This window comes from Piliocolobus tephrosceles, chromosome 11 (assembly GCF_002776525.5).
Source record: "Piliocolobus tephrosceles isolate RC106 chromosome 11, ASM277652v3, whole genome shotgun sequence".
In the NCBI taxonomy this organism is placed as follows: Eukaryota; Metazoa; Chordata; class Mammalia; order Primates; family Cercopithecidae; genus Piliocolobus; species Piliocolobus tephrosceles.
In genome coordinates this window covers 479,118-504,271 of record NC_045444.1, presented here as the reverse complement: position 1 = coordinate 504,271, position 25,154 = coordinate 479,118, and positions in this window count along the sequence as shown.

The window sequence follows — 25,154 nt, the reverse complement described above, 5'->3', positions numbered from 1 at the left end:
AACTACTATAAGAAAACATTAGGGAAAATCTCCAGGACTTTGGTCTAGGCAAAAATTTCTTGAACAATACCCCACAGGCACAGAAAACCAAAGCAAAAATGGACAACTGGGATCACATCAAGTTAAAAAAGTTTAAAAAAGTAAAAAAAAAAAAAAAATTTGCACAGCAAAGGATACAATGAAAAAAGTGAAGTGACAACCCACAGAATGGGATAAAAATATTTGCAAACTACCCCTCTGACAAGCGATTAATAACCAGGAACTCAAATATATATATATATATATACACACTCCTATATTTGTTCCAGCACTGTTTATGATAGCTAAGATTTGGAAGCAACCTGTATTAGTCCATTTTCATGCTGCTGATAAAGGCATATCTGAGACTGGATAATTTACAAAAGAAAGAGGTTTATTGGACTTACAGTTTCACATGGCTGGGCAGGCCTCACAATCATGGTGGAAGGTGAAAGACACATCTCACATGGCAGTGGCAAGAGAGAGAATGAGAGCCAAGCAAAATCAGTTTCTCCTTATCAAACCATCAGATCTCATGAGACTTATTCACTACTACAAGAACAATATGGGGAAAATTGCCCCCATGAGTCAATTTTCTCCCTCTGGGTCCCTCCCATATTACATGGGAACTATGGGAGTACAATTCAAGATGATATTTGGATGGTGACACAGGAGACATAGAACCAAACCATATCATTCTGCCCCTGACCCCTCCCAAATCTCATGTCCTCACATTTCAAAACCAATCATGCCTTCCCAGCAGTCCCCCAAAGTCTTAACTCATTTCAGCATTAACTCAAAAGTCCACAGTTCAAAGTCTCATCTGAGACAAGGCAAGTCCCTTCTGCCTATGACCCTGTAAAATCAAAAGCAAGTTAGTTTCTTCCTAGATACAATGAGGGGTACAGGCATTGTATAAATACTCATTCCAAATGGGAGGAATTGGCCAAAAGAAAGGGACTATAAGCCCCACGCAAGTCCTAAATCCAGCAGGTCGGTCAAATCTTAAAAGTCCAAAATGATCTCTTTTGACTCTATGTCTCACATCCAGGTCACGCTGATGCAAGGTGGGTTCCTGTGGTCTTAGGCAATTCCACCCCTGTGGCTTTGCAGAGTATAGCCCTCTCCTGGCTGCTTTCATGGGCTAGTGTTGAGTGTCTGTGGCTTTTCCATGTGCATGGTGAAAGCTGTCAGTGGATCCACCATTCTGGCGCTGGAGGACAGTGGCCCTCTTCTCAAAGCTTCACTAGGCAGTGCCCCAGTAGGGACCCTGTGTGGGGGCTCTGATCCCACATTTCCCTTTCTACTGTCCTAACAGATGTTCTCCATGAGATCCCCACCCCTGATGCAAACTTCTGCCTGGGCATCCAGGTGTTTCCATACATCCTCTGAAATCTAGGCAAAAGTTCCTAAACCTCAATTCTTGACTTTTGTGCACTGGTAGGCTCAATACCACATGGAAGCTGCCAAGTCTTGAGGCTTGCACCCTCTGAAGGCATGGCCTGAGCTCTGTGTTGACCCCTTTCAGCAATGGCTGGAGTGGCTGGGATGCAGGGCACCAAGTCCCCAGGCTGCACACATCACAGGAACCCTTGGCCTGGCCCACGGAACTACTTCTTCCTCCTAGGCCCCCAGGCCCGTGATGAGAGGGGCTGCCATCTGCCATGAAGACCTCTGACATGCCCTGGAGTTATTTTCCCTATTGTCTTGGGGATTAACATTGGACTCCTCGTTACTTATGCAAATTTCTACAGCAGGCTTGAATTTCACCTCAGAAAATGAGTGTTTCTTTTCTATCACATTGTCAGGATGCAAATTTTCTAAACTTTTGTGCTGTGCTTCCCTTATAAAACTGAATGCTTTAAACAGCACCCATGTCACCTCTTGAATGCTTGCTCCTTAGAAATTTATTCTGCCAGATACCCTAAATCGTGTCTCTCAAGTTCAAAGTTCCACAAATCTTTAGGGCAGGGGCAAAATGCCATCACTCTCTTTGCTAAAACATAACAAGAGTAACCTTTGCTCTAGTTCCTAACAAGTTCCTCATCTCCATCTGAGACCACCTCAGCCTGGACCTAATTGTGCATATTGCTATTAGGCTTTGGTCAAAGTAATTTAACAATTCTCTAGGAAGTGCCAAACTTTCCCACATTTTTCTGTCTTCTTCTGAGCTCCCCAAACTGTCCCAACCTCTGTCTGTTGCCCAGTTTCAAAGTTGCTTTCACATATTCAGGTATCTTTTCAGCTCCACTCTACTGGTACCAATTTACTGTATTAGTCTGTTTTCACCCTGCTGATAAAGACATACCCAAGACTGGGCAATTTACAAAAGAAAGAGGTTAATTGGACTTACAGTTCCATAGGGCTGGGGAAGCCTCATAATCACAGCTGACAACTTATGTGGATGGCAGCAGGAAAGGAGAGGAGTGCTTGTGCAGGGAGACTCTCCTTTTTATAACAATCAGATTTCATGAGTCTTATTCACTGTCACAAGAACAGAATGGGGAAGACCTGCCTCCATGATTCATTTACCTTCTACTAGGTCCTCCCACAACACATGAGAATTCAAGATGAGATTTGGGTGGGGACACAGTCAAACCATATCACAACCTAAGTGTCTATCAACAGATTAGTGGATAAAGAAAATGTGGTACATATACACAATGGAGTACTATTCAACCATAAATAAAGAATGATACCCAGTCATTTACAAGAACATGCATGGAACTGGAGATCACTCTGTTAAGTGAAATAAGCCAGGGACAGAAAGACAAACATTGTATGTTCTTACTTACTTGTTGGATCTAAAAATCTAAACAATTGAACTCATGGACCTAGAGAGTAGAAGGATGGTTACCAGTGGCTGGGAAGGGTAATGGGCGGGGATCGGGAGGAGGTGGAAATGGTTAATGAGTACAAAAGATAGTTAGAAAGAAGGAATAAGACCTATTATTTGATGCACAACAGAGCTATTGCAGTCAATAACAACTTAACTGTACATCTTAAAATAACTTAGAATGTAACTGGATTGTTTGCAACTCAATGGATAAATGCTCAGGGGGATGGATATCCCATTCTTCATGATATGTTTATTTTACACTGCATGTCTGTATCAAAACATCTCATGTACCCCATAAATATATACACCTACTATGTACCCACAAAGTGTTTTTTTTTTTTTTAAATCTTAAAAAGCTTGGGAATCAACCAGGTGCATTGGCTCATGCCTGTAATCCCAACTACTTGGGCAGCTGAAGTGGAAGGATCACCTGAGCCCAGGAGTTTGAGGCTGCAGTGAGCCATGATCACACCACAGCAGCCCAGCCTGGGTGACAGAGTCAAAAAAAAAAAAAAAAAAAAAAAAAAACTTGGGAATCTCTGAGAAGAGGATATAGCATGTACCACTTTTCAAGGTATTTTGACCTTGCAACATCCTAGGACTAGTTTTCTGCATAAGACATCTTGAAAACACTGACTTAGAGAATAAGTGAAACAAGAGTAAAGGAAAAAACATTCTTTCTCATATTCTCTGACTTCAAGGGGGCCAGATGCAAGAATACATTTTTTTAAGAATAAAGCAGACATGATTTCCTAAGATGACTTAAGCAACTGGAAGGCACCCATAGACTGGCTGGCAATCAGAGGGCAATCATGAGTTAAACAAGCAGACAGATGTCTCAGAGTTAATATGGAGGTAAGAATAAGTCCCTGCATCAAGAAATATTAGTCATAAGCTGCCCATAACTTATTACAGCCTTTTCATTTTTTCTGAACATCTTAATTAAAAGTTAAAGTGGCTAACAATGCTGGCTTTCTTGAGAACTAAAGGAGCATCCACAGAATGTGCAATGTTTTGCAATCATTGCTGAGGGCAAAGCAACCTCATGAAACCATAAAATATTAATTATTTATTATAGGGCTATGGAAGAAGCCAAAGTATAGGGCTTCTTTTGCTTTGGGGATTTGGGTTTGCAAGTTACAGGACAAAAAGGAAATAACTTTGAAATTACAGGAAATCAGAGACAGGAAATCTTAGTTTTGGTCAAAAGCCATAATGTCTTTTGGTGAACTCCATTTGATGACCCTCTGCAATAACTGAAGGGAGTGAGGGAGTCTATTAAGCTGTTTCAGGACCTGGATGTATTCACCTGGAAAGATATATGGCTTCATATTACTTTCAGCATATTAAGGTGCCATTCACAAACAAGATGATCTATGGTATTCATCATTCACAACTCACTTTCATGCAGATTGGGAACAGTACCCCCCAGAGATCCCACCATCCAGCCAAAATCCAGCAAAATACAAAGACCTAAAGGGTCTGGTTTTGATTTGGAAACAGGATGAGGCTGCAAAAGGCTGCCTGGATGCTATGAGGACCTCTGGGTTGGGTCCCCGATGGGGTCTGGGGTGGGGAAGGAGTGGGCCTAGGACCACTTCCTGGGCAGGCAAGGCTGGCAAGCATTGTACGCCTGGGCCATAGCCCCTCTCTTTCTTCATTCTCACTATCATGGACAGCTTTGCTCTGCTGATCCCATTCAAGTGATGAGCGTGGAAGGGAAGTAGGAAAGCAGGGACAGTGGGCCAAGCAAGGTGTTTGTCTTCCATTATTTTCTTTGCCAAAGGAAGATACTTCTACATATTCCCCTCTTCATCAGGTGTTTACTTCCCTTCCTCCTCACCAACCAGGTCTAGGGGATGATAGGACGGGTGCGTCTCAAGTGTGGGACAGCCCATCCAAGGCTTTTCAGGGTGATTTTAGATGGTACATAGGCAAGGCATGGAACCAAATGGGATGGCACGATGAGGAAGTCTCTTTTCAGTCCTTTTTCAAACTTCTGATCTCATCTAGGATGAGGTCTTAGGGCTTGCTGATGGCCCATCCCTTCTCATAAAACAGGATCAAGTCTGAGGTCGAGAGTTCGAGACCAGCCTAACCAACATGGAGAAACTCCATCTCTACTAAAAACACAAAATTAGTCGGGTGTGGTGGCGCATGCCTGTAATCCCAGCTACTTGGGAGGCTGAGGCAGGAGAATCGCTTGAACCCGGGAGGTGCAGACTTCAAGTGATTGACATGGTGAGCCGAGATCATGCCATTGCTCTCAAGCTGGGCAACAAGAGCGAAACTTCATCTCAAACAAAAGAAAAAGAAAAGAAGAAAGCAAGATCTAGACAGGGTAGAATCACATTGTTCTGTTTACACTGTATTTGTTTTGACAGTTGTCCCTTTATGTAGCAAGTGATTCTGATTTTTCATGTAGAGTAATGATATAATGCTTTCTTATGAAATGAATTTGTTTGAAAAAGGGAATCAGCTTAAATATAAAATACTTAATGTCCTTCAGATGGCGTGAATGTATGGCAAAAATCAAGATGAGAGAAAGCAACGGATTGAAATGATGAAAATACGAAACCCGTGTGACCCTCCAAGTTAACATTTAGGGAAACTGAAGCCCTGAGAGTTTAGAAAAACTGCCTACCGTGACCCAGGTATATGTTTATCTCTTTCAGTTACCCATTTGTCAGCTTATTTATTTGATTGTTTCAATATGAAAAGGTCCGGCCGGGCGCGGTGGCTCAAGCCTGTAATCCCAGCACTTTGGGAGGCCGAGACGGGTGGATCACGAGGTCAGGCGATCGAGACCATCCTGGCTAACATGATGAAACCCTGTCTCTACTAAAAAATACAAAAAACTAGCCAGGCGAGGTGGCGGGCGTCTGTAGTCCCAGCTACTTCGGAGGCTGAGGCAGGAGAATGGCCTAAACCCGGGAGGCGGAGCTTGCAGTGAGCTGAGATCCGGCCACTGCACTCCAGTCCGGGCGACAGAGCGAGACGCCGCCTCAAAAAAAAAAAAAAAAAAAAGGTCCGACACTGTGCTACAGAGAATGTTAGACCTCAGATGTCCTGCCTCCCTGCCTGGGCTTCCCTCCACCCTCAGGAGACTCTACCGCCCCTTGCACAAGGAGGTAGAGGATCTAAGAGGAAGTGGCTGCTGTCTCTATGAAGAAAGACAATATGTGTGTTATTATAGAATACCTGTGGCAACAAGTAGCATAATAGCCATCTAAAAGTAGCTTAAACAATATGGGATTATTATTTTGTTATCTAATAAGCACTTAGCCTTAATTAAGAATTCTAATGCAGAGAGTAAATATTGACCCAAATAAGATAATAAGCTTTAAAAATATTCTTACTAAGAACTTAAGCGAGAGATGCTCTGTTGCATCTTAGAGGTTAAGCCAAATGAAACAGGAGAAAACAGGTGTACCCCCTGACCCCCATGTCCCAGTGATCCCACTTATTTAGATGTGGAGGTGGAGTGTAATACCTGGTACTGACAGGAAGTGCATCTGGGAAGGCAGGTACTGAGAGAAACTGCTGGCTGCCACCAGAGCATGGGATCTGGACAGCAGGGAAGCTGGACAGAATGTGACGCCTTCTCTGGTTGTGGAGCTGTGAGGCTGTGGCCAGCTTGCGGTGTGGGACCTGAGGCTCGCAGGCAGGTAATCAAGCAGGTAATGGAAACTGGAAACACCTTCAGATGAGCAAGGTCCCTGGTTCCCAGTCAGCGGCAACAGCAGGGTGAACTTCAAAACCTAGACCACACTTATTAGGTCCCTACCTGTCTGTCCAACATCATTTTTTAAACCTTTAATTGCAGTATAACCTACACTAAGTAAAGGATATGTATCACAAGTGTGTAGCTTTATGAATTCTCCTAAACTGAACACACCCATGTAACCAGCCCACAGATTCAAGAAACAGGATATTGGCAGCAACCTAGACAACCCCTCATAACAGCCTTTTACTCATGAACCCTCCAAAGGGGAAGCACTACTCTATTTTCATACCTTCTGTAGACACAGTCATGCAGTGCACCCACTCTGATTTCTTTCCTGTATACAGTGTTATATTTGTAAGACTCCATCTTCTTATTGTGGATAGTTGGGGTCCATTCACTCTCATTGATGCATAGTTTTCCAGTGTCAATGTGCCACAATGCATTTATTTCCTCTTCTATGGATAGGCATTTAGGTAGCTTTTGGTTTGGAGATACTACCAACCCTGCTGTTACGAACATTGGAGTGCATGCTTCTTGTGCACAAATGCATGGTTCCCCATGAGGTACATACAGAGGAGGACAGACCTGAGTGTCCAATTTCATGGTACCCTTTGTCACCCTTGCTTGCTTTGTTTCCCTGCTTGAGGCCTTCCCACGAGTGCTGTTTTCTTTTCCTGGAGCACTGTTCTTCCTACTCTTCACCTGGTGAGACCCCACTTGTCACTGAGATTTGGAATGAGACGCTGCTTCCTTGGGGAATCCCTCCCAACCTATTGTGCACATTCACCCCTTGCTGGGGTTCTGCTTTGCTGCACTTTAGGAACTCCACCTAAATGACCACTGTGTCATTCCCTACTTGACGCTGCTGCCCTGCAGAGACTCTAAGCTTGACGGAGGAGACATCTAGTGTTCTGCGCTGGCTTTCCAGGCCCTAGCATCGTGGGTGGCACAATAGTGGATACTAAACAATTATTCACTGGATAAGTCGGCTGCACCCAAAGCCAGCACTCATCTAACAAACCAAGGCTTCAGTTAATGGCATAAATGTAATTAATTGTTCAAAGGAAACTCCCGGTGCCCTTACCAATGCCAAGCACCATGTCAATTAGTTCCTCTAATCCCTGGCCATGAGCAGGTTTGTCTCCAGGGCCTCTGATAGAGTTGGGTGAGCAGGCAGGAGGGAAATGGCCCTTGTGTGAGGGTTATGAGGTGAAGGGGAGGTCTGGGCCTGGAGACACGGGTTGACAAACAGTTTTCAAAGCGAGGCTTGCTTCTAAATAAGATAAGCTAAATTTGCTCTAAGGGAAGTGTCTCTGACCTCCTTCCTTCTACTCCTTCCTTTTCTCTTAGGACACTGTCTGCTTATCACTCCTATCTAGGCTGGAACAGTTGGGGTACCCACCAAGCCTGTACATACTGGCATACCCCTGTCCCCAGATCACAGACATTTCATTCCTTTTTGGCATGAGGACACTAATCTGTGAAAGGACATTCATATTTTATACCTCTTTCATGTATACAGGAATCAAATACAATTTCAGAAACGGCTTTTCAGAATTATTATACAACCCAACTTCATTTGTAATACATGTCAGTGATCGGTATAAACAACAACAATAAAAACACATATATAGGCCGGGTGCGGTGGCTCAAGCCTGTAATCCCAGCACTTTGGGAGGCCGAGACGGGCGGATCATGAGGTCAGGAGATCGAGACCATCCTGGCTAACACGGTGAAACCCCGTCTCTACTAAAAACTACAAAAAACTAGCCAGGCGACGTGGCGGCGCCTGTAGTCCCAGCTACCCGGGAGGCTGAGGCAGGAGAATGACGTAAACCCGGGAGGCGAAGCTTGCAGTGAGCTGAGATCCGGCCACAGCACTCCAGCCTGGGTGACAGAGCGAGACTCCGTCTCAAAACAAACAAACAAACAAAAAAAACCACATATATAAATATTAAATAAAATGCTTACTTGTTGGCATGTTATATCTCCCAAGATAGTCATAGCACTCACTTCTTTGTGACAAGACTTTCCAAGGGTGCATGGGAGCTGGCATCAGAAGAGGAAGGAGAAGTGGAGGAAGATCATGATTATGAGTGTGAGACATTGTTCTTGCTAACTCCCCGAAGCCTGGGAGGTGTGGACAGAGTAAGAAACTGGGGGTCACAGAGTTTAACCAGTGGGAATGCTGTGAGCCATCTCTTCAACATTTCTTTCCAACCAGTGGTTGTCATACCATGAAGGCACCATTGTGCTACTGACATTAAGTATAAATAACCAGGTCATGGATAATGACGTGACTCTGGTCAAAGTCAGTTTGAGGTAGGGAATAGTTTTTGTTTTATGAGAAAATATAGGTATTAGGCCAAGAAATAAAATTATATATTTGGGTTCCATATACATGAATAATATTTGTTAAGGTGCTAATAATTTATTATTTTTAAATTAAACATCAATCCACAAAAGGTAATAGACAGTATAAAGGAATTTAACTTTGAGAAACAAAGAAGAGTTCAGAACAGACTGCCAGAAACATGTCTTTGTATTTCCAGCTCAGAAAGTCTGTGTTGATTGATTTACTAACTCTTTTTAAGAAAGTGGGATAGAGGGAGACAAATTTTTCCTTCTTCCCCGTCTTGTAGGATGTGTATTTCCCTCCCACTTGGCATGAACCTGTTAAGCCATAATTCAACTGCCTACTCCATCCTAGCCTTCCGCTATAACAAAATAAGCAAACAAAAAAGTTTATTTCTAAGTCATTTCAGTGAGATTTTTGAGTTACAAGGATGGTTCATCCAAAGTTTTTTTGCTTTCATTTGTCACTCATAAACTTCAGCAAGGAAAAAAGACTTAACCATCTTAAATGTAGGGAATTCGGTAAATGCCTCTGTATTAGTCCGTTCTCATGCTGCTGATAAAGACATACCTGAGACTGGGCAATTTACAAAAGAAAGGTCTAATTAGTAGACTTATAGTTCCACGTGGCTGGGGAAGCCTCACAATCATCGCAGAAGGAAAGGAGGAGCAAATCATGTCTTACATGGATGGCAGCAGGCAGAGAGAGAGAGAGCTTGTGCAGAGAAACTCCCATTTTTAAAACCATCAGATCTCATGAGATCCATTCACTATCACAAGAACAACACGGGAAAGACCTGCCCCCATGATTCAATCATCTTCCACTGGGTCCCTCCACAACATGTGGAAATTGTGGGAGCTACAAGATGAGATTTGGTTGGGGACACAGAGCCAAACCATATCAGATTCATAAAAGGAAAAAGATAATACATCAACAAAGAGGAAAATATTGGCTCATCAAAATGGGAAATTTCTTTTTATTGATGAATACATTTAAGCAGTTAGCACAGAATTTTATCCATGGTGGACACTCAATGACAGCTTCCTTCTCCTCATCTCTTATTAACTAATGCTTAATATATTCACTCATTCCCTCATTCATTTCTTGATTTGTTCTTCCATTCAATATTCATTCGGTTCTTAATGCCTATGAGTTGCTGCATCAGGAACTGAAGACAAAATAAATTTGAGTTTTTGCCCCCAGGTTGCTCACAATTCACAATTTTATCCTCTTGTTAATTGTGATTTTTGCTTTACATAACTTTTCTTCTTGAAGTAGTCAAATGTAGCTGAATATTCTGAATTGATAATGGGTTCATCCAGTTCCTGGTCTGAGCCTTGTCAGTAAATATATCATGAATCTTTTTCTGTAACACCAGCCTTTCCTGGGGTGTGGTCATACTCACCCCTCAAAATCAAAAGAATGCACATGAAATTAAGCATGGGAGAGTAGCTATGAACAGCTAAAGAGGTGCCAATGAATGAATGTGCCAGTCATGGAAAGGTGAGGAGGGGAGTCTTTCATACATTTCACAGATAGCTGTTGATCTGTTACTACACACCAATCTGTTGCAGATCTTGGGGAATTAGCAGTAGATGTAACAGATAGCAATTTCTGTTGTCATGGGTTTAACATATGGAACGATCCTTGAGTACATCCTATTTGCCTGGATATTTGTTCATAATTTCAACTGTGTTCTTTGACCATGTATCTGAGGTTCAGCTAGGTGTAACAGCTTGCCTAAGATCTCACAGCTGAAAGGCAGCAGAGCTAGAATCAGAATCCAAAACAATACTCTGTCCACTTCACCCTGAAGACTCCCAAATCACAGGTTTGATTTAACAACTGCATCAGGAAGTTAAGATGCTCCAGGTCTATTCTCCCTCCACCTCCTGCCTTTGGATTTTTTGTTAGCAAAGGAGGTCTAACACCTACTTGAAGCCAGGGCAGGACCAGGTAGTAATTACTTGAGGTGTCCTTTGGCTCTAAGAGATATCATTTGTGAATAAATCCTAACATTCTCTAAAGACCTTTCCTGGAAGGGAGAGGGGGGATGTCCCCTACCCTAATTGTTGAACCAACCCTTTCTCATAAACATAGCTAGGAGGATTGACAGCTACTGAACTTACTCCCGATAGCTTGCTTTCTAATATACCACAGCTATGCCACGGCTTTAAACTCTCTGTGTCTGTGCACTTCCCCCAGTCTGGAACAGTCAGCTACCCCATTCCTTGCCCTGACTTTTGTATCCATTTAAATACAGCAGTTCTTCAGGGCCAGGCAAGGGTCTCTCTCCACAAAGCCTTCCACAACCACCTTCTTCGTCTGTCCACCGGGACCCTTTGCTTGGATCCCCCTCTCCAATTTCATTCTGTTTTGAAGCCCACCACGGTTGGCTTCCTGTTGGTCTCCCCAACGTGATTGAGAACTGCAGAGGGCAAGGATGTGTCTCACTTGTCTTTCTTTTTCCCAGGATCTAGCCTTGGGTTTGGCACAGATTGGTTACTAAACATATATTTATTGAATGAATGATTACATGAATCAATGAAGGAAGGAGTGAAAAAATGAATGAGTAATTTAATAAGTAAATAAGTGGCTGAAGGAGTGAATCATGAGGAGTGAGAAAATGGAGGAGTGAGGAAATGGCAGCCAAGAGGAGCTCCTGTGATCATGAGCTATGTTAATCCCACTAGCATGGGAAAGAAGGTGATTTTGTGACTTTGCCATGAGTGGTCTCCTTTTTCGTTTTCCTTTTTCTTCTTTTAGTACACTTTTTTAGTACATTCAAGTGGTGGGCCCTCTCTGGCTTGAACTGTGGCAGTGGGGGAGGTAGACAGATTCTCACCTACAACTGTAGGTCAGGAAGTATTGTGCAGGCCAAAAGTATGGCCCCAAATGCCTTATATCCTCTGTGAGACCAAGCCGGGCATACATTTAAATTATTAAAATACAGAAATAGTAAGACCGTCTTGACCTTAAGTCAAGAAGAAACACACTTACTGAGTCCACAGACTGAGCTATTGCAGATCCACAGTTCCTTAGGCACAACTCCAACACTGAAAACCCAGAAAATCTAGTTTTACCGCAACTCACTGTTTATTGATTTCACTTAGTGGAAAATAGTTTTAGGTTTTGCTTCAGAAATGTTTCCATGTTTGATTAAGGGTGATGTCCAAACCCTGCTAAGGGTGTTACTTAATATGAAAAATATAGACCATGTTACTTTTCTAATATCCAAAAATGATTTCTGAAGCACATAAAGCCATAGGATTTCAGAAAAGGAATTGTGAGCCTGTCCTATACCCAGGAGCCAAGTTATCAAAGTACAGTGGATGTCCAAAGGTAGAAGATTCCAAACAGAACGTATTAAAAATCTAGGAACATTTCCAGAGGAAGAAATCATGAGAGAGAAAGTAGGAACATAGAAGCTTCAAAACCAGAGAGTACTCACCTCCCGTGGACCAGATCCTATCCCAGGGGCCATCGGTATTTGTGATTTCTCCAGACCACTAATAAGAAATGGCTGCCCTCATACCCTGCCTTTCAGGGACCTCATGTAACCGGCATCCTCACCACCATTGCTGGTTTGCCTGCCTTCAAATGTTTATTATTAATAAACATATTGACAAAAGTTGTGCCCTGAGAACACTTTGAATGTGTGCTGTATCTTAAGTGTCTATGCCCAGTGCCTAGCTCAGGGCCTGACAAAGAAGAAATACTCAATAAATGGGGCCAATAAGTCTTTAATGAGCATGTGCAATACGTTACTCTTCGTGATGTGCTTTTATATGCATTGTCTCTCTTAAAATGACCCAGTGAGTCAGGCAAGTGGAATGAGTCCCAGGGAGGTTAAGACACTTGCTCAAAATCATAAACAGTTCTGCTGGGACTTGCATCAAAGTTGTCTGTTTAAAAATCCTATTCTCTTTCTTTGGCATCAGTGTGCCTCCCTCCTGTGCAGTCTGAACCCTCAGAATTAAAGATGAATAAAAATGCCAAGTCATGGGAAAGCCTGGCCATAAGAAAAGCAGCTGATGAGCTATCAGCTAATGGACTGTCAGCAGGGCCATCTGTAGGCAGTGCCCTCTCCTCTGTCTATCCTCTTGTGAGGTTAATCCAGCAGGAAGTCTGCACAGATGGGACCAGAGTCCCTTCCAGAGCTCCCCAGGTCCCAGCACTGCTGTCCTCCTTGTCTACCTGTGTCTGGAGCTGGCCTTGAGGCCCATGAAGAAATGCAGCCTTTGAAGGTAAAGCAAGGACTACTTGATGCTGAGCTAGGGAGGGCCCAGCGCCCAGCTAAGGTCATGAGAAACTGAGCTCGCTGTAAGAACCCTATCAATGTCTGCAGCAGATGGACCTGTCCAAGGTGAGGGCTCCATTTTCCCCTGTGAGAACAAGCCGGCTAGGGAGGTACTAGCCTTGCATGAGGTCATCCTGACTCTCCTCCGACGGAAGGATGATTCAGCCTATGTGCCTGTCTTCCTCTGCAGCCTTGCCCTGACCTCTGGAAAACAGGTACTGGGTCAGAAGGGAGCGAAGCCTGAGGGTGGGGTGGGCCACAGCATCGGGACCCTGCACATCTCTCAGTAGTGAGCAGGGTCTGAGGAGCCACCCCTGCCCTGTGACTTTCCACACTAGTGAAGGCAGCATGTCTCGCATGTTTAGTACGTCTCTGTTTTCTAGCAACGTTACATGTATACTTCCCTTACTCTGAGCAGCTCACAAGTTGGCCAGAAAAATGCTGTGTAAACTCCAGGCCAGGCCTCTAATTCTCTGGTGGCAGCACCAGAGAAATGAGGAGAATGTTTTCCCACTGGCTTCGTCAGCAGGATCTATGGTGTATTTCTAAAAAATACAAGAAAAAAAAATCTACAAAGCTGTAATGCCCTAGTGTGTCATGGCGTAGATTTTGTTTTTTAAGTTTGAAAAAGAGTTTGAAAGAGTAACACCTTGAACATTAGGCTAAGATCTGCTCCTGCTCAAAAATGATTTTCTTACACAAAAATGTCCTCTCCAAAATGGCTTTTTTGTCAGTAGCATGAAAGCAAGTTTGGCGCCGGCCCAGTGGTGATTCTGATGGGAAGTGAAAGGCAGGCACACCCTAGCGATCAAGGTCAAAGGCACCAGAGCACCCCATATGCAGCAGGAGTCACCCACTACCCAAATGGTGCAGGGCCATTGCCAATTTCCCTGGCATTGCCAGGAGCCTCTGGGATCTACCATAAAGCCTTAGACCCAGGAAGGCCTTGTCCCATACCCAGTGAGTGGAGTCTCTGCCCACCAAGTGCCCACCTGTCTCTCCTGAAGTCTCTCTACAACACTCCCTCCACTAGCAGTCTCACACACCATTACATGGAAGAGTTAAAACATGAGGGCACAGTAGTCTCCAGGTCCTTGGGGGAAATTACTGGGCCAGATTCTAGCCCACTGTTCCTTAATTTCCTTCCTTTCTCCCTTCCTACCTCCCTCTGTTCATCCTCACTTTTCTTGCATCAGTCAGTTGGCAACATTTAAAGAGAACTACTCTAATACTAGGCATTGTGCACGGGTGAGTCAAGTACTGTTCTCACTCTCAAGGAGTGCACAGACTAGTGTGGAGACTGACATTCCAACACGGGGGGGCCTGTTCCCCACCCCAGTAGAATATAAGCTTTAGGAAAGGCCTGTGTCAGCTTTCCCACTGATACAGGAGATGCTTATAAATATTTGTTAGCTGACCAAATGGTTAAACCGTGGCATCACCTGATACCTCTGATGCTTGTTAACTTTCTATACATATGACCCATGAACCAATTAGTAATTGCCTCCTCGGTGTCATTACCCTTGCTTGTAAATCCTTCTAGAACTGAAGGCTTCAGTTAGCCTTCTAGAACTTTAATGGCTTCATGCTTGTCACAGCATTAAGTGTAGAGTGTCAGGCAAACAGAAGGAGGCCCTGAGCCAGCCAGGCTAGGCAGGGGTCTTCAACAACTCTGGAGTAATGTATGAAACCAGAGCAAGGAAAAACACAAGCTGTGGGTCAGACTTACTGGGCTCAAGTCTCAGGTCTGCCTGCTCGCTCACTGGCTATGTGACCCTGAGCCTCGGTGACCTCAATAGTAACATGAGGGTGATGTTCATGACATGTTGATGTGGTAACAGTGCCTATGCAGTACAGCAACACCCAAATAAGGACACCCAGAGGGCACACCTTGCATTAATGCAGACGTGAAAATCGCACAACTGTAGATCGACTCCCTGCAGCCTGCGCAGGCCTGCCCCAGTTATTCCATAAACCTTGTGGTCATGCAACCCCATATTGTATTGGAGGGCAAGTTTAGGACCTCACCTCTGGCACTATGACCACTAGGAATTGTAGTAATCACAGTAGAATCATGGTAGGGATATGCCTCCTCCACCATGTTTCCCTCCACTATTATAAATTCATATTTGGAAGTGAATGTCTCCTGCTTCTCTGGAATTCACCAATACAGTGACTGGGCAACTGTTTACATGTTATGTCCTTGACTACTCAAGAACTTCATGAGCGTGTTTTTCACCAAGCTTTCCTTGGGCAGTTTATAGTGAACTATCAGTAGTCCCACATTTAATTCAAAATAAAAAACCTAACAAGGAATTTTTAAAATTCTGGTGAAGGTGTGGAGAAATGAACATCCTCATGTACTGCTGATGGGAACAGGTTTGATGTAACCTTTCTGGAGAGCAATTTGGCGATGCATATTAAAATCTTATAATGTTTATGTCTTATCCCAGTGACACGACTTGTAAAACTTTACCCTAATAACCATTGATGTGCGCAAAGATTTATCTTCAAGTATCCTTATTGCATGATCCTTAATAATAGCAAAAAAATTGGAAACAACATAAATACACAATAATAAAGTCTATTTAATACATTATGATGCAATCAAAACATGTAATATACTATAATTGCAACCATTAAAAATTACCTTTTAGGGGAATATGTAACCACACAAAACATGTTTATGGTATATTTCTTGATGAAAAACAGTTCAAAAACAGTTTGTAAATCCTAATCTAACATTGTACATTTTTTTAAATGATGTAAAATGGACTAGATATATCTAGTCCAAAATATTAGCAGTGGTTATCTCTCAGTTGTGGGATTGTTAATTATTTGTGTGCATGCTTGTCTAAACTTTCCAAATTTTTTATAGTCAGTGTGTTTCTTAGGCAGTTAAAAAAAATTTAAAAGCTAAAGCTTAAAAGTCAGCATGTTTGAATTTAAATTATCTCTTTGTAGTCATTTGTCATAGGATAAACTACTTACTCATTCTGTGTCTCATATTTTTTCTCTCTATAAAAGATAGGTAATAATACCTTCTCATAGGGTTGGAGGAGGGTTACATTAGATAATGTGCATACAATGCTATGTATGCAACATGGACTCAATCCATGTTCCCCTCACTTCTGCTTATGTGAGTTCAGTGACAGGAGACATGACATACCCAACTACCATGACTAGGTAGGTAAGGATAATGCAGGAGGTTGGATCAAAGCTTAGGCTTGAAGCTGCCCCAAGTGGGATAACGGGGTGAAAGTGTGAATGACAGGATGGCTTAAACACAGGCCAGGGAACACACTGTACGTGACATGCAACCTAGGGCACTGGCGCTCTGCTCCACTTCTGCTGCTCTATTGGGCAGGTCCTAAATGATGTCCAAATGCTGACATCTCATCCTTAGCACTTAAGTTGAAACTTTCTTTTGAATTATTCTGCTAGCTGAGGAACAAATCGCTCTAAGAATTGGCTTAAAAATTGGCTTAAAAATGCCATCAGCATCTATTCTCTCATATAATTTCAGTGGCCCAGGAATTTGAAGGTAGCTTAGCTAAGTGGTGGTTCTGGCTTGGGGATCTCTCATGAGGCTAGAGTCAAGATATCAGCTAGGACCGGGGTCATCTGAAGGCTTGACTGGGGCTGGGGGATTTCATTCTATCACGGTTCACACATATGATTGGCAAATTGGTACTGGCTGTTGGCAGGAGGCCCCAGTTCCATGACATGTGGACCTCTCCAAAGAGCTGTTTGAAGTTTCTCATGACACGGCAGCTGGTGTCCTCTAGAGTGAATGATCAACAAGGGATCACTCCTTTCATGCATTTTATGACCTAGCCCCAGAAGTCACATTGTCATTGCCATGAGGCTCTATTGGTTATACAGGACAGCTCTATTCAGTGCGAAGGAGACTACACTGAAGAATGGATACCAGAAGTTGAGAATCTTGGGGGGCCTCTTGCAGGCTGACTACCACAGTGCCCTCTCCTGGAATATTCTTCCTTTGAATGTCTGCAGGGCTCTCAGCCTCACTTCATCCAGGTCTCTGCTCAAAAGCCATCTCATCAGAGGGGCTTCCCTTGAACTCTCTCCCAAAGTGGAACCCCTTCCAATGTTCCACTACTCTCCTTTTACCCTGCTTCATTTTTCCTTAGAGTACGTATAACATCTACCACATTACATACTTATTTGTTCATAATTTGTTCCCCACCCCAGTAGAATATAAGCTTTAGGAAAGGCCTGTGTCAGCTTTCCCACTGATACAGGAGATGCTTATAAATATTTGTTAGCTGACTAAATGATTAAAGCATGGCATCACCTGATACCTCTGATGCTTGTTAAATTTCTATACATATGACCCATGAACCAATTAGTAATTCCCTCCTCGGTGTCATTACCCTTGCTTGTAAATCCTTCTAGAACTGATGATGCTGGCCTTCTGAGCACCACCCTCTTACCTTGCATCCCTCCCAGCCCTGCCTCATGAGTCCTCCTCACCTGCCTTGTTCCTCCTCGTGCTTGACCTACTCAGAACAGGCCCTGCTGCCCAGGATTTTCCCTTCCCTGGCTGCCACAGTGCAGGTCCTCTAACATCTACACTGTTGAGACTTCCTTGTTCTGGGCCCCACCTTCTAAAGGCCTAAGAAAAAGGATGACAGCTAAGACTCATATATGACCCTGCTCCTCCGTCCCATATCCATGACAAATATTGCTAAATAATCAGACCATCTCTAATTATATCTGGGCCAAGGAGCTACCAACACTTAACTGGAGACTACTCAGAGACAATTTTCTGGTCTCTGTTGCTTAACACACTGTCAATTCTAACAGTAGGCACTGCAACAGGCAAATAATGAAGATACAGCTGACCCTTGAACAACACAAGGGTGAGGGGGCCCTACCTCCCATGCAGTTGAAAATCTACATACGACACCTGACTCTCCCAAAACTTAACTACGAATAGCCTACTGTAGGCTACTGGAAGTCTTACTGATAACATAAACAATCTATTAACACATATTTTTTATGTTATATGTATTTTATACTATATTCTTACAATAAAATAAGCTAGAGAAAAGAAAATGCCTAGTGTTCCATTATTAGAATGCTAAGCATATCGGAGTTACTTATATCCCACTACTCAAGGTCATCGCCAAGGTCTGATTGCAAAAATTCAAAAAATTGCAACCTCGGGCATAAATAGGTTAAGAAAATCATAACAAAAAAATATGTGTACTATTGATTAAGTAGAAGGGAATCATCATAAACATCTTCATCCTCATCTTCTTCACATTGAGTAGGCTGAGGAGGAGGAGGAAGAGGGGTTGGTCTTGCTCAGGGGTGGCAGAGGTGAAAGAAAATCTGCATATAAGTGGACCCTCACAGTCCCAACCCAGGCTGTCCAAGGATCAACTGTGTTCGGATGTGGGAGGGACAAATGAAACCACAGAGACAACATTTACCATACGTCTGCCACGTGCCAAGCATGATCTCAAGCAATTAATGTAGATGATCTCTAACATTTACTTTTCACAATCATCTATAAGGAAGTTACTGTTATTCTGATTTTTATGGAGGGGGAAATGGACTCAGAGAAGTAAACAACTTCCACAGCATCCCTTCGCTAAGAATTGGTACAACCAGTCCAAATGCAGGCGGTTGGATCTGGACTCCTCTCTTTAACCATTATATGATATCATCTTCAGGTTTTCAATAACCAATTGGTTCATGGGGTCTTGGGAATTAAAATCTAGTTGCTAGGCCGAAGTGAACGTTCCCAGGAAATTTCTGTCTGAAATGGGAATCAGAGAACTCTCACTCACTCCCCCTTAGAGACCCAATTCACTCCTTAACACCTCCATGAAGTTTTCATGCAGTTATACCAGCACTGCTTGTACGTTATTATTTTACCTAACAGCCTGTATTGCAAGATCATGTCTTCTTGGAGGTCTTGGAGGTCACTACTGCATCGTGACTGCCTTTCGAGTTTCATAACTTTTCTCATTTCTTAACCTTCATAGTTTAGCAAAGTACCTGGCCTGTGATAAGTCAAGTGAATAAGCCAGGTGAATAAATATTGTCTCTGCTTCCAAGATACTCTTTGGCAGGTTAATTTTCAAAACTTAGCACTTTTTAAAGGTAGGCTAGGTTGTACTTGTTTATGGAATGGATAGTTATAGTCTTAAGTTGACTCTGTTATCATATCAAAATGGTTTGAAACATTAAGCAAATAATGGTTTTCTGGAAATGCAGCACCGATATCTTCTCCAGGAGTTTTAGCCCTGAAAAACAAGTGGGAACATTCAAGTTCTGTCCTGGTAAGGTAATGAGATGATGTATTTAAATACAATTCAGGATTGCATCCGCAAGCAGAGTTTCTCCAGCTTCTGAGCGTATGAATCACCTGCCTCCAGTTCTTCTCATTGCTTTGATAAAAGGAGGTTTAGACAAGCTCTCTTTGGGAGGTAACAAAACCAGCATGTGGCAAGAAACTGGCATTAACTTCCACCAGCCCTTGCTAACCACAGGGCTCTGAGGGGTTCAGAAATGCTCACAGGCTTGCCAGGAGAGTTGGACAGATACGGTAATGCAATGGGAAATCTGTGAAAGGTGAAAGTCACATTCTTTTAAAAAGTGGGAAAGGCTTTCAGACTTCCTAAAAGACAGTAGACTTAAAGCATAGATGAATATGAAATGAGTGCCAACCTGCCCAGGATAGGCCATCAGGAGGCATAATATGGGGTCCTTTAAGTTGACACCTATGTAGAATAAAAAATGCTGTGGCCTAGAAGACAAAGGATGTGACCTTTCCTAAGGCTCTTCCCATCTCAAGACCTTGATTTATTTGTTGTAAAGGGAAGAAACTGGAGCATAAGATCTCCTCACCCTTTTCATCCTCAAATATTCTAACCGATTTGAATACTGTCTGAGTGACAATATCCAAATGAGATATTGGGTTGTATTTGTAGTTTTAGGGATAAAAGCTGAAAATATCAACTTTGTAATAAGGGTTTTTTTTGTTGTTGTTGGTTTTTGTTTTTAAGAAAAACCTATGTAATACATTTTGCTTGTATTTTAACAATAGAATTGAGAAGAAATAGTCAAATCCTAGTGAAGGCCCGTAGAATTATTTATGATGCCAGAGCTCCAATTCCAACTATAGCCATCACCTCAGCTTGGCCCAGTGGGGTCTACATCTCTCTGACTTAAGATGTATATTTGACTCACCTTTGTGTGTGTCCCTTACTGTACCTTGGGCAGTGCTTGACATGAGATGTGTGCTTAATAGCTGAATATAGAATTGCACTGGATTTAATTGAAATCTGCTTAGAAACACTCTTTCTTATCAGACAATCCAATGCATTTGAGATTGGCCCAAAATATCTGTAATATATAAGTTGGCTCTCAATCTTGAGGTGCATTTGATGGAAAAAGATGGGGGAGGGCTCTGTTTTCCCAGAAATATAAGGAGAAACATTAGGCATTAAGACTGTTTAGCCAATAAGTGGTAGAATGACATTTGTTAAAGTTCTGTCAGACTGTAAAACCTGTGGGTTTTCTACTATACGAAGGGGGACACTCTTGCATAGGCATAGATATTCCAGTGTTCTAAGTGTAAATAAAGTTTTCAGAAGCAATTTGAAGATGCCCGATGCTTCAGTGACTGTAAATGGGTTCTCCATTAAAATGTAGAAGGGCATTTGGCAATACCAAACTGATCACAGGGAACAGAGCCTGGAGTTCCAAATAATTTTCTTGGCATCCTCCAGGGTGAATAAAAAGGTCCATCCATCTTCCCTACACATGTTCTACTCTTTCTCTGGTCTCCCTTGTGATACAGAAAGGGAGGCCAGATGGACAACTTTCCCAATAGGTGTTTATCAGTTACGATGTCAATATACTGGACTGTGGGCTCTTTTTACTTTCTACATAGGATAAAGCTTATCAGGTAACACGGCTATTGGTGGGTGCAGATGAAAGCTGTGTTAGGAAATGATGGCCAGTGCTGGCTCTGATAAGCAAATATATGGCATTGAGTAAATGCAGCCTGAGGACCCTAAAGCAACAAGGTCTGAACATCCTCATTAGCACAGACATTTGACCTAGTCGCCCAAACCTTTTTGGAACAATGGTTCCCAACAGGTTTAAAAGTCATGGTGCCCCTTTTCAAACAAAATCTTAATAGATCCTCAACATACAAAACAAATACAAGCAGAGGTCACTGAAACTAGGACGGGGAATCTGTGGCTGCACCCCTTCCTTCATTCTCTCCCTGGGAAACAGTCTCAAGGCATTTCTCTGAAAATCTAGGGCTTCACAGAACACAGTAAAAATTCCTGGCCAAAATACCACAGCTCTCTAATAGCGATTTCTTTGCTTTTTTTTTTTTTTTTTTTTGAGATGGAGTCTCTCTCTCTTCATGCTGGAGTGCAGTGGCATGATCTTGGCCCACTGCAACCTCCACCTCCCAGGTTCAAGTGATTCTCCTGCCTCAGTCTCCAGAGTAGCTGGGATCACAGGTGCGCACCACCACGCCTGGCTAATTTTTGTATTTTTAATTAAATTTTTGTATTTTAAATTAAATAATTAAAAATTATTTAATTTTTAGAGATGGCGTTTCACCATGTTGGCCAGGTTGGTCTCGAACTCCGGACATCAGGTGATCCACCCACCTCAGCCTCCCAAAGTGCTGGGATTACAGGCGTGAGCCACCATGCCTAACCTGTGATTTCTTTTGTTATCAAGATTTAATTTCCTCTTGACCATTATTATAAAATTAGAGATGTGTTCTTTGGTAAACCAATTGACATAAATATGGAAAAACAACACCTTTCAAGAATGGACCAAGCCTTTTCTACTTACATATTAAAAAGGGAAAATGTGAAATAAAAAAGTAATTATTGCATAAAAAATATGGAAAGTGTTCTTGTGGCCAACAGTTTAAAGGTCTAAAGGAGACAGGATAATGCCAGCTTAGCCGAAGCATCCACTCTGGACAGGAGTCCCTTGGTATCTAGCCATCTCTCTGCCCGATATTCAACAGGAGGGCAGTGTAAAATGCAATCTAGTAAAGTGTTGACAGAATTAATCAGGCTCCATTTTCAAGCTTTCTTTTGCTCCCTGGGCTAAGAAATTAGAAGGCTCTGGCTAAATCAGATACACTTTGAGGTTTCCCCAGAAACACAGTTTTCCTGGAGAAATAAAGCTAATGAAAGGAGAGGTTAACTATGTTTGATTTCCTGAAAGTCCAGTGCCTAATTTTATGTGAACTGCCTGATTTCTTTTAGACCTTAAGCATATGGCTCAGTGACACTGCAGTGTTCAGAGGGGACCAAGGAAAAACATTTGTGAATAAGTCACAAAGCCAAAGTACTGATGCTTTGTGCATAAATGGCACTCATCTGATTTCAAAGCTCTTTCACAGACTATTTCAGTAAGTAGTGAAAAATATCTACCATTTATTAAATTTTATCTCTCTAATCCTCATCATGATAGGTGAGTTAGAATTTAGTCCTCAATTTTACTGAAGAAGAAATTGAGGCAGAACAAGAATAGGTGACTTACTCATAAACAGCAGACTTCGATTTTGAATCCAGAGCTCATTGACATCAAATCCCTGAGTCTGACTGCCTCTCTAGGCTGCTTTGCAAATCTCAGTCCTTTCCAGGCATAACGCAACATTATAAAATTACCTCAAGAGCCATGGGTCTGGACCTAGCCAAAACAAGTTCTCTTCAAACAAGAGACTGCAGAAGCATGTTGATCTTTGGAACTCACAGTTGGCAGCTGGTGTGATTTCTTCTCAGGGAAGAAGAAACTAGCAAGTTTAAGGCGACAAGGGGGTTGGGCGGGTTGGCGTGGGGCAGTAGTCTGCCCAAGCAGATTTCAATTTTAAGTAATGATTCTGGTAACAATGTTAAGGGTATATTAGACGGGAGAGAAATTAGAATCAGAGAAACCAATAAGGAGGAAGCTGTTGCAATAGTTCAGAAATAATACATGTTGTGATTAAGACAAAGGAAGCAGGGTTCAGGAGAAGAGGGAAGATTCCGGAACTTGGTGAAGGTAGGAGTAGCAAGCCGAAGACAGAATTTCCTCCAAGGAACTCCAATCTAATTGTAGAGGTAAGTGGGAAAATAGTTCATTGCAGCAAAGTGTAACTTGGACTCTAAGGAGGTTGACAAAAGTGCAGAAAAGCACAAAGGAGGGTCCCCTTAGTTGTTCTAGGGCCTGGGAAGAGCAAGTCAAGAAAGGTGTTCTATCTGAGGTGATGACTGAGCAAAGGATTGAAAGAGAATGCAAGGAACTGGCCCTGTGAGAGGTAGTGAGAGACCATGGCTCCCATAGCATGTGTCCTACCCAGAGCTCTGAGAGGCTGCAATGAGGTGTGAGGCAAAGGGGAGGTGAGGATGGAAGGCCAGGTAGGGCCTGGATCGCAGGTTGCTCATCTAGGAACCTGCTCGATAAAAGGCCATAGGAAGAAACCAAATCTTCTACAATACGTTAAAGAGGTGGAAATCTGAAGTCCAGAAAGGTTGAACAGCTAGTCCAGGATCTCTGCTGTTGACCTTGGCTTCAATATGTGGTCCACAGGCCTGCAATGCCAGCCTGGGCTGGTCAGAAATGCAGAATCTCAGGTTGGCCTCAGACCCACGGATCAGGAACTGGTTTGAACAAGGTCTCCTGGTGGTGATGTGTAGGTGCACTAAGTTTGAGAATCACTGCTCTACAGTATGCACAGTTTCCAGGATGCTAGCACCTGCCTGCAGCCAAATATCTGGCAGTAGATGGGGCTTCTTGCAAGTCAAAGAGGCACACGGGTGCTGGTCGGGAATACTGAGTCTCATTAGGGGTGGCTGTAGGGACGCCCTCTGCTGCAGGCTCCACCCACATCAGCCAAATCATAATCAGTGCCCAGGCAGGTGGAGCGGGAGCTCCCAGATTGCTCCACTTGTGGTACAATGCGCGTATGATTAATCACTGTTTCCAGAGGCGCCTCATCAATCATCACTTCCGAGGACCCAGGACAAAGGGGTCGTGGTAGATGAGCACTGGGCACTGAGAAGGACCGAGTCTCCAGTCTCTGATAAAATGGGCACATGGAGTTGGGATGGAGGAGGTCGGGACTAAGGAGCATTAGGCATTCACCCCGGCTGCTCTGATTGGTAATTAAGTGACTCGTCTACTGGCCGACAGTCCTGCATGTTCCCCCAGGCATCTGTTAGTTCTTCGAAAACCACTACTGACAAAATGAGGTTTGCCCTTGGTACACAGATAATGAGACTGAGCTTGACAGGTATGGCGCGATTAGAAAATTTCTACATGAAGCTCATTCTGCTAGCCACTCCACAGTAAACAGACTCATTAGAACTTGCAGGTCCCTGGAGGCAAAGCATGTTTGACATTATTAATTGGCTTTTCTGTATAAGGAGTCAAATAGATGAAAAGGTTTATCAAGCTGAAATAATTAATTTTGCCTGAATTCGCTGACAGTTCATTTCTCCTGTAAAAGACCATTTTAAGGTCCTTTTTTTTTTTTTCGAATTTCGAAGTTCAAAAGACATAATAGTGGCAAAAGTGAAGCTTTTTAGTAAATGATAATTAAAGGGAATTTAATTAACTTAGACCTGGGGAAGGGGAAAAAAAGGAATTGCTATCTGTGTCTATACAGAGGTCTAGATGGTTGAACATATCATGACTTAATAATGCATTAATTTTAATCTAATCAAAATATAATAAAAGAGGTAATTATATATTTAAAAATTACCAGGCTCCAATAGTGGGGTTTTTAAACACTTAATACTTACCCAGCTTCTCGTTAGCAAAGTTATAATTGTTGTTCTCAGATCCTGCTTATTTCAAGATGGGGGCTTACAGGCAAGAGGTTAATTGAATAAATCATTGTAAGAACCCA